General features: G+C 34.2%; 1 long non-coding RNA gene across 1 annotated transcript in view; it reads left to right on the top strand.

Moving 5' to 3' along the window:
- Positions 1-6,833, top strand: part of LOC127877511 (uncharacterized) — a 9,039-nt gene extending 2,206 nt beyond the window's left edge. The window contains exon 2 of the long non-coding RNA XR_008048471.1: positions 6,011-6,833. This is a non-coding gene — a long non-coding RNA (uncharacterized LOC127877511). The remainder of the gene's footprint in view (positions 1-6,010) is intronic.
- Positions 6,834-10,496: the final 3,663 nt, after the last annotated feature.

Genomic DNA, 10,496 nt, shown 5'->3' with positions numbered 1-10,496 from the left:
TGAAAAACATGTTTTTGCCAATACAAGATAAAAAAGAAGAGCTAAGATACTAAATTGATGACCCCTGATATTTCGCCACAGCGTTCACATCGTCGAAGCAAATAAATCAGAATCCGAGAAACCGTTATTAATTAAATAATTGGATTTATTTATTTATGGATTTCGATTCAATGAATCAGAAAGCAAACGAATAACACGTTTTATTACAAACGTATAACCGTTAACAATTTATTATATCTAATATTTTCATTAAACTCTATACTACAAAGCTTTATCATTGCCATAAAATGGCAAGCATGCATTTGGTTTAATACCACTCTAACGATGATTGGCTACGTCGTCCATCAAATAAAAACCCCTACAATAACCATAACGACGATTACATCTAATGTCTTTCATCCGTATTATATTGATTACTGTTGTCCATTCGTTGATTACATGTTTAGAGCACACGCTACTCTCCGACTGAACACGATTTACGTTGTTCTCTTTTTGCGTAGATTATTGCAATGGAACTGTTTTCCTCGGCGATATTTAAAAAAAAAGAAAACTCTGCAACCAGGGTATGCGATATTTTGTTGCATGTGTTATACAACCGGTTATAGTCGCTATGCCTGATGAGGGGGGGGGGGGGGGGGGGGGGGGGTCATGTGTTATACAACCGGTCATAGTCGCTATGCCTGTTGGGAGGGGGGTCCAGTAGAGGCTCTAACGAGTTACGTTCTTAAATAACGGAGAATATTTGTTGCAAACCAACATGCCGATGGATTGTTGAATTTGTTTACCCAACAACTATGCATCAATAAAACAAATGACGGGTATAAAACATCATATAGTAACAAATATGAAAAAGAATAAGGAAACGCTTTCAAATATAAAAAAAATGTTTTCTTTCGGGATTTTACTGGGAATCTTTTTTCTTGGTACCGTGATAATAAATGTGCATAAGCGGCTTGTGAAAATATTAACGTTCTCACTTTACCGAGAAAATTATTTCACGATAATACCAAGAAAGCTATCAAATATCCTCTATGTAGATAGTGACTACATGTTAAAGATATCTGCTTAAGATTTCACGCTTGAGCCACGTAATAATAACTAATAGATCTCAATTTCAACGCTTTAATAAATTTTCTATCGAATCTTTCTCGGTAAGGTGAGAAATCACAACTCAAATTCCCTCGCGCTTAGCGGTTCGTGAACATATATATTTTCTCACTTCACCGAGAAAATTAGTTCACGATAATACCACGAAAGCTATAAATATTCTCTTTGTTTATAGTGAAACATATAATATATATGTCAAAAATGTCGCGCATGAGTCAGGGAATATTTAACCATAGATCGCAATTTCTCTATCGACGCATGCATGGTTCTCCATCAAACTGATATCTGACATTGGCACCAAGTTTTAATATTTTTGAAATACAACATTTAAAATGCGCGATAAACTATAACACATTTTAAACATTTAACAGTATTATTGGTCTTTTAATTCCCCTACCTAAATAGAGCAGGTATACTTTACTAATTATGAGCTTGTGTATGTCCATTCTTCCGTCCGTTCGTGCGTATGTAGGCGGAACACGCGTTGTGATAATAAATATTATAAGGAGCGAAATCCAAGTTCAACCTTTACTTGCAAAGTTGCAATGCATAATATCTCTCTGATTATACTCCTTAAATTGACGTTTCGGCCTAATGCCTTTATCAATACAATGGAAATTATATGTTAACTACATTTTTACGTCTTTTGACTGCACAATTTAAATAACAAAGAAAAATGTTTTTAAACGTCAAATGACGTTGTACATGATGACGTTATATAAAATGGCGCCAAAAAATGTAAAAATTTGCCAAAATAGAAATGACGTTAAACACTAACATATTTTGTCTTAATCTTATGTTAAATGTGTGCTTTATATATTTAATAAATTGATATTTTACAATAAAATAATCATCATCATATGTAATTATAATCTACCTTAACCTATTATCATAAATTAACTAGGGTTAACTTATTTAATGACTTTAATTATTTCAATCCATATCTATGTAAAATGTAATAATGATATTTGATAAAATAATTATATATACTTGCTATTCTTTATATCATATACACATTATGGATAAGATAAATTGCATAAAGTACTATTATTTTTACATTCATTTATGTTGATGATTAATATAAAATGTTTTTCACATATATTTTTTACAAGATAGTTTCCCGTAGCAGGACATCAAGTTGATTTTTTTGTATAAAGTCCATTTGGTGATTGCGTTTGAAACTTCTTTATGAATTCCAATTCTTTAATAAGTCTGTAATAATGGGAACTGTCTCTTATTTGTGTAAACACTGATACACCCATATCCTGCACTCTGTGGCCAGCACCATCGAAATGTTCTGAGATTGATAATTTAAAAAGAAAAGACTTACTTAAGAAGAAAGCAACAAATAAAACAGCTAACAAGAGAGTACCACTAGCTATAACTTATTCTAACAACCTTCCAAATATCCACTCAATAATTCGAAAACATACCGACAAACTATATAAATCAGACAGAACGAAAAATGTATTCCCAGACACACCAATAGTTGCATACAGACGAGATAGGAATATCGGTGACATTTTAGTTCATGGAAAAACAAATAAAGAAATAAACAAACGTTTTCAACTAATACCACAATCGTGTAAGACGAATTGTATAGTCTGTAAAATGGTGAAAAGAGGTTTTCATAACAACCCAAAAAGTGAAATTCCAAACGAAGCAATACAACAGAACTGTTACATTTATAACTTGGTGTACGGTATATTTTGTATTAAATGCCAAAAGATGGTATACGTCGGAGAGACAAGCAGATCATTAAAGGAACGTGCCAAAGAACACGAGGCTGACGTGCGGCTACGAAGAGATAAACCAATCTCAGAACATTTCAATGGTGCTGGCCACAGAGTGCAGGATATGGGTGTATCAGTGTTAACACAAATAAGAGACAGTTCCCATTATTACAGACTTATTAAAGAATTGGAATTCATAACGAAGTTTCAAACGCAATCACCAAATGGACTTAATACAAAAAATCAACGTGATGTCCTGCTACGGGAAACTTTCTTGTAAAAAATATATGTGAAAAACATTTTATATTAATCATCAACATAAATGAATGTAAAAATAATAGTACTTTATGCAATTTATCTTATCCATAATGTGTATTTGATATATAGAATAGCAAGTATATATAATTATTTAATCAAATATCATTATTATATTTTACATAGATATGGATTGAAATAATTGAAGTCATTAAATAAGTTTACCCTATTTAATTTATGATCATAAGTTTAGGTAGATTATAATTACATATGATGATGATTGTTTTATTGTAAAATATCCATTTATTAAACATATAAAGCACACATTAAACATCATATTAAGACAAAATATGTTAGTGTTTAACGTCATTTCATTTTTGGCAAATTTTTACATTTTTTGGCGCCATTTTATATAACGCCATTTATGAAGTCACCATGTGCAACGTCATTTGACGTTTAAAGACATTTTTCTTTGTTATTTAAATTGTGCAGTCAAAAGACGTAAAAATGTAGTTAACATATAATTTCCATTGTTTTGATAAAGGCATTATGCCGAAACGTCAATTAAAGGAGTATAATCAGAGAGTTATAATTATTTAATATCCCTTCGGATAATTCAACTGAGCTTATATGCATAATATCAACAAAATACAACGGGCGTGACGTTACGACGGGAAAGCGTGCGTGAACGTCACGTATAAAATGGCGCTTTATATGAATCAACGTTAAGAAATCCCAACAGCGCGTCTGTCTTTGTTTCTTTCTTCCTGTCTCCCCATTCGTCCATTTTTCTGTCCGTTGAAAGATATACGTCATACAAAGTACTACTTCACTTCCCAAAGCAATACACTTCAAATTTGCTTGCATTGTTTATTATGGTATGTATGTGTACAATCTCTATTATCCTGTCAATATTTACAAGCCACTAACTACATAATACAACATGCAGTGCCTTGAGGTACTATGTGAAAAGCTCTTGTAAGTTTTACTTGTGTATTAAGGCGTCTTTGCTAGTTACACATGCGCCAATACTCGTGTATTGTTTTGTTTAAATGAGTCGCGTTTTGAGAAAACTGGGCATAATGCATGTGCGTAAAGTGTCAACACTTTCCGCCTAAATTGGATTTTTGAAGATACTTCATTTAAACGAAAATGTCGTAAAAGCGGAAAGTGTCGTCCCTGATTAGCCCGTGCGGACTGCACAGGCTCATCTGGGACGACACTTTACGCACACGCATTATGCCCAGTTTCATCAGAACGCTGCAAAAATGTTTGCACTTTAACACCGAAAGCAGAATGCGCTTTTGTTTGTAAAACTATTCACTATTTGGTTCTGTACATTTCAACCTTACTAATTGTTGATAATAGCGTAATTAATTGAATGCCTCATCTGTTTATGATATACAATTCCACAATACGGAAAATACACGCGGACTATCATTTAAATATCTGTAAATTGATACTACGCTTAAGATGCAAATAAAGACGACATTTGCATGCAGAATCCGACGTGATTCAATTTTAAACAGGATTCTTTATAGTTTCAATTTTGCAGCAAGACACATTTCTCTCAGATAATTCGTGTGAGCACGCAAAACAACAGCAGCACTAGAAGGAATCATAGCGTAATAGTTTTGGTCTTTGCCGCAGGACTATAGACACCTTGTGCAATATTTTGTTTTAAGTATCGATTGTTCAAAACTAGCGCAACGATAAGATTTAAAATGGAATAATATATAACCATAGAACATATACTTAATATTTTATAAACATATAGTCGAAGTTACTAAAAAGCATAAAACGAGTTAGTTATCTCTTTCCAAGTTATTTATTATTGGGAATAACTACGTTGTGATGACGACATAAACAAAACATGACATTTTTTATCAGTAAAACAGTATTTTGAAAACAAGTACGATGTCAATCAATTTTAAATTAAATAAATAATAAGAAGTACGTAGATAAATGTCTGTCCAATGTTCGTAACATTTAGTTGTGGTTGTGTTTTTTTTAAATACCGACTGATATTTTGAATGCTAGGCTTTCAACGTTGTGTTTGTTTTTAAATTTTCTTTTTCCACGTTCGATACAAGCGTAATAAACAGCTTCATACATTTGAACTTGCCTCTTTTAAAGATCTTTACATGTCACATATTATTGAAAACAACGCGCAGCCTTAAACAAAAGAACCAGCCATGAGTGCAATCGTAAGGCCAAATAAATATGTCAAAACAAAACTAGACCCGGCAAAATGTGCAGACCGCGCTAATGCGAATTCAGTAAGTCATATCAAAATTGCCTACTTGTATTACATGCCATCATTTTTCAAGTAACGGTTTGCAAACAGCCCTATGCACCGATATCCATTTTCCAACATTATCTTTTGGCAAATGATTTACAATGATTTAACATCTTCGAATATCCTCATCATTTGTGTTCACAATATTTTGTACTTTATGAGTGTTTACATTATTTGTTTCCGCCTTGTTGAATGTTCTGTCAATGTCAATGGTGTTAATCTAAATAGCGTTTTTGTCCATTATGTTTGAGCTAATATTATGTTAAGTTACTTTCAAAGAAATATAATATGTGGGACTTGGTGTATTTTTTTGCCAAGGCATTGAGGATCAAACCTGAACCGATGGCTATCATATTGGTCGATTTCACGTTATATTGTTTTGATTTGCGATTCGTACGTCCTTATGTTAAACCGAATAATATTTCATGATTCTTCATAGATATTTATGGTTTTGAGCTAAACCACAAACATAACGAAAGAGTGAAACATTTTTGTTCTTATGGTGACACAAATCGTGAAATAACATTTTTATGTTATCCTGCTGCTATTTAAATTGGTATGGCTGTTTAGCTTATTCTACGGTACACATGCTTATGTGTAAGTCTGTACATTGTAGGACACAACACAATGGACTACATGCAGATACAAAGGGGCTTCATGGTGCTGGTGGCCTGCAGTATGATAACCTGCTATGCATATCCTCTGGAAGTCGACGACGACGACGACCCTTGTGCAATCTGTTTTATAGATTTCAATGACAAAGCATGCGACCTGTGCAAGATCGAACACCTGACGCCCGAAAAACGCAGCGGATCCGTGTTCCATCCATTTTTTAGAGGAGCTGTCTACAACAAAAAGAGCAGCTATCATTTTAATCCTCTGATCCGAGGGACCTACCCCAAGAAGTCTCCGTATGTTCCAGTTTACCACCCATTTCTGAGGGGAGGGTATGGCGGAGCCCGTTTATACGTGCCTGAGACGGAGAAATAACAAACGTTATTCATTTGTCCCGGTTACATACGATTGTACGTGTACACATATAATGGTTTGTGTATGTGACGTATCTCATTTTTCATAGGAGTTGATACATTCCAGTAATCTGCTATGGATATTTATGCATTCGAAGCGGGCAGGGTTGATTTTGGAACAAAAGAGACACCTTCAACCATCGTCATACTCAGTTTGTATTATACTTACGACTAGATCCGTTTATAATCCTTAAAGAAAATGGTTTACATTTAGTACATACTAGCATATACACACGCTTAGATATACACTTGACATTATGTTGGAACCGACTGAGGACATATTACTGTCTTAAAATGCGCCTATGTCTTTGTTATTTGTTGTTCATTTTTTGCTGTTGGTCGTTGTGCAATTGCGTTCATTTATAACACACTATGTTATCACATTTAATTTAAAATAAAGATACTTTCTAATTGTTCTACTTAAAAAAAAACGACAATTTTTCGAAGAGAAGATTTACCACATTTTTAGCCAACTGACTTGCGATATATATAACGAAAACGAGCTTTTGATTAAAAGCGTTATATTTAGATCTTCATATGAATTAATAAATATGAGCACATTGGTTATTGAGACAAAATGTTAATTATTGAAAACAATTTCACATTCTTCTTCTCAGATTCGGACATTCCTTTTGTCATTTTCCTCTACCGCGGAGCTGAATCCATGCTAGGTTTGTTTTCTGTTGTATATAAACACCAAAGTCGAGGTTTGTTTTCTGTTGTATAAAAACATCAAAGTCGTCGAGATTAATGAATTTTAATTCAAATATACTTACTACCAACAGACATTCACAATTGCACCGCGTCATGCTATCATGTATATCAGGCTTCAAACGACACCAGACGAAACATTTGCACAGTCTTGTCAACATCTACCCTGTCCACTAAGGAACCATTCAGGGTTTCGCGGTGTCATTCGTTGACATTAGGGATTCTCAACAGAGTCTACGGATGCAGAGGTATATTTTGAGCTCCGCTGTCTGGAAATGTCATAGGACCCATTCTTCGACGACGCGGGTTCAGTTTGTGAGGCGATGCGTGTAAGATACTCAATACGTAATGTCTAACCGACGTGTTAGGAAGTGTTTAACCATTTTGCTGTGACCGTTTTGCGACAAAATTAGTAAATGTTAATTATAAACTTTGTCAGTTTTTCAAATATTAAAGCAGATTACAGCGAGGGTATGGACTTTGACATGCAAAATCACTCTCCCTTGCTGCAAAATAAAGTGTGTGATAATTTAAATGACAAATGCAGTCTGGTAATTTAAGAACAAATAACACGATCAATTAAACAGCCCTCACAATTACTTTCACCCCACATGTGAAAATGGCGGAGATGTTTAATACAAAAATACTACATTTTAAAACCTGAAAACATGCGATCATATGAAACACGACAAACTGGCTCAAATTGTTTTTCTAGAAGATGCAATCCCAAGAGAAGTACAAAAAAGAGCGTATAATAGCCGTAAGGTACCAAATAAGAACGATTGTCATGTAATGTGTCGCATATCTTACGTGGTTATATAATTCATTTAGCGAAACGTAATAGAAAACAAGTCTTGCGAAAATATTCTTTTCTATGTATGACCTTCAGCGCATACTGAGCATAACATCCGTGTTGATCAATAATATATGACATCTATTTATTCACAATTTGTCTTATATGCTGTTTTTTTCTGTAGGTTTAATTAATTGTTATTAAGATCTTATATCACGCATTACATGCATAGCACCATTTGCGTACGTGTTAAAATAGTAAATGTAAGTTAAAAGTTACATAATATTATTATACAATCGGAATAATTACAATTATAAACGATGTATTAAAACGACAACAAAATACTTTACCAACAATGTGACGTTCATCAAATTGAATCTGCAAATTGAACTCTAAACCAGTACACACACCCTTATAGGTTTTGACTTTAATTTTGAAGTGTGTTTAATTTATTTTACATTTGTTATTATCTATAAAAGACTAGCGCCTAACAATTAAAGTAAACAATTAAAGTAATTCATGACTTTATCATTTCTATGCATACGCTTGTGGTACAAATAAGACTACAAAATGCCGTCTTTTTGCGACCATTAAACTATCTTTGTTTTAATGGATAACATAATTAGCGGATATTTCACAGACGTACGTCACGACATCTATGTAAAGTAGACCTTTAGGGAATATTAAATGGCATTTCCGTATTTGAACCGTCCTTGCTGTGCATATTAAATATCTATAAATAGGCAAGTAAGGCCATCGGGCACACTACAGCATTTAGGATTATTTGGTTTAAATGAACATATTTACGGTCAACGCTGCATTTTCCTTTTGGATCAGATAATAGTCCAGACTCGAATTTATTAGGAAGCTCAAATGTTTCACTTTTTCACCAGAACAAATGTTGTATAAAACGAAAATGTGATGTGTTGATATAGCACTAGCTACACAACGCATGGTTCGATTCTTTGATGCCTGGCTATACCCATACCGTTTCTCTCATATGACTGTAAATCGAGGGGCAGTGAAAAATGCGAATCACACTAGACACTGAATGTTTGATAAGCTCTAGAAAAGACGTTTAAAGTCTTTCATTGTTCGGTCTACATAACACACACATCTACAAGGGGTGTTTTCGCGTCTTTTCAAGTTCCTCAAATATCGAAAAGAATCTGACCTAGGTAGCACCGAGAAAAAAACACCCAGCCTATCTCGTCCCCGAGTGGCAGTAATGGTAATACAAGTGTAGCCTCTTACTACATGGGCTAGATGTGAGAAAGGCCATGCTCATCTGGTTGAATAAACTGCTCCGGACCAACTGTCGCAAACGTTAACTGGGGGTCAACGGCCCTACCTACCAATCTACTACTCTGGCCGTTTCATTCATGAGCATTTTATTGTTATCATAATTGGAAAATTTTCAAATAAAATATCATGGCACGTTACTCGTTTTATAACAATATCGCTAATCAAATTACGATTAATTAGTTCTTCGATAGTTAAGCAGTGAAACCAGTTGAAACAGAAGAATGCCGCGACCATGCCGAGTTTGCGGTTTTAAGAACTGTTCGGTTATTTTATATTTAAACAAAATGCAATTTTATGTCAACATGAACAACCGTTTTTACGTGTTAATTACTTTCAACAGTGTGAAATCTGTTTCAAAAACGGCTGGAAAAAGCTTTTAACGATGTCATTTCTATACAATAACGCCATGTTGCCATGTAAATACATGTATTGCCATACTTGATTATAATGTTATCTTTATGTTCGGATTGTATTATATCATTTTATGCGTTAATGACTCAAATCGTTGTTTTTCATACGAACAAAGTATATCATAAATAGATAATCACATGAATGATGTGTTCCGATGGGTTGCATCGTGGACTCGAAAATTACAGCGTCACTCAACAAACTAGTGCGATACGGAACACAACATTCACGTAATTGTGAAAAAATACGCCAGTAGTCCGGCATACATACTCCGTTTGTTCAAAGCGTCTGAAGCGTACGTTCAGCTTGCAGCTGGGAGTGGGGCTTTAAAGAAATAGCACTGCCCTTGATGCCACCTCTAACAATTACGTGACATATTCATTTTAAGATCAGATTTCTATGTAAGTTGGTGCTATTCAGAAATCGTGACCACACATAAAAGCCACTGGAAACGATTTATTGTTGTTTTGAATCGTGCTTGGATGGCAAACATATTATAAGACCCTCGTTGTGGAACATCTAGGCTGTATGCATGTGCGTAAATTGTCGTCCTATGTAAGCCTGTGCTATCTTCGCAGGCCAATCAAGGATGACACTTTCCGCATTAGCTCAATCTTTGATTAGAAGCGACTTTATTTAAAAGGAAAAAATCTTAAAAGCGGAAAGTGTCGTCCCTTATTAGCCTGCGCTAGTGATAGAGGTAGTGGCGTAATACATTTTATCGCCAAATTAATTAATATGTTTTCAGAAATTCGTTCAGTGTATATTAAGGTTAATTAAATCCCTGCCATATGGATTAGCTCCACAAAATAATTGCCTCTGTAATTTATAAACAAGAAGTCTGCATTGGTTATAAG

The sequence above is a fragment of the Dreissena polymorpha genome, chromosome 4 (assembly GCF_020536995.1).
Source record: "Dreissena polymorpha isolate Duluth1 chromosome 4, UMN_Dpol_1.0, whole genome shotgun sequence".
Taxonomy (NCBI): Eukaryota; Metazoa; Mollusca; class Bivalvia; order Myida; family Dreissenidae; genus Dreissena; species Dreissena polymorpha.
The sequence above is the reverse complement of the archived record's forward strand: the minus strand, read 5'-3'. Positions and strand labels throughout refer to the sequence as shown.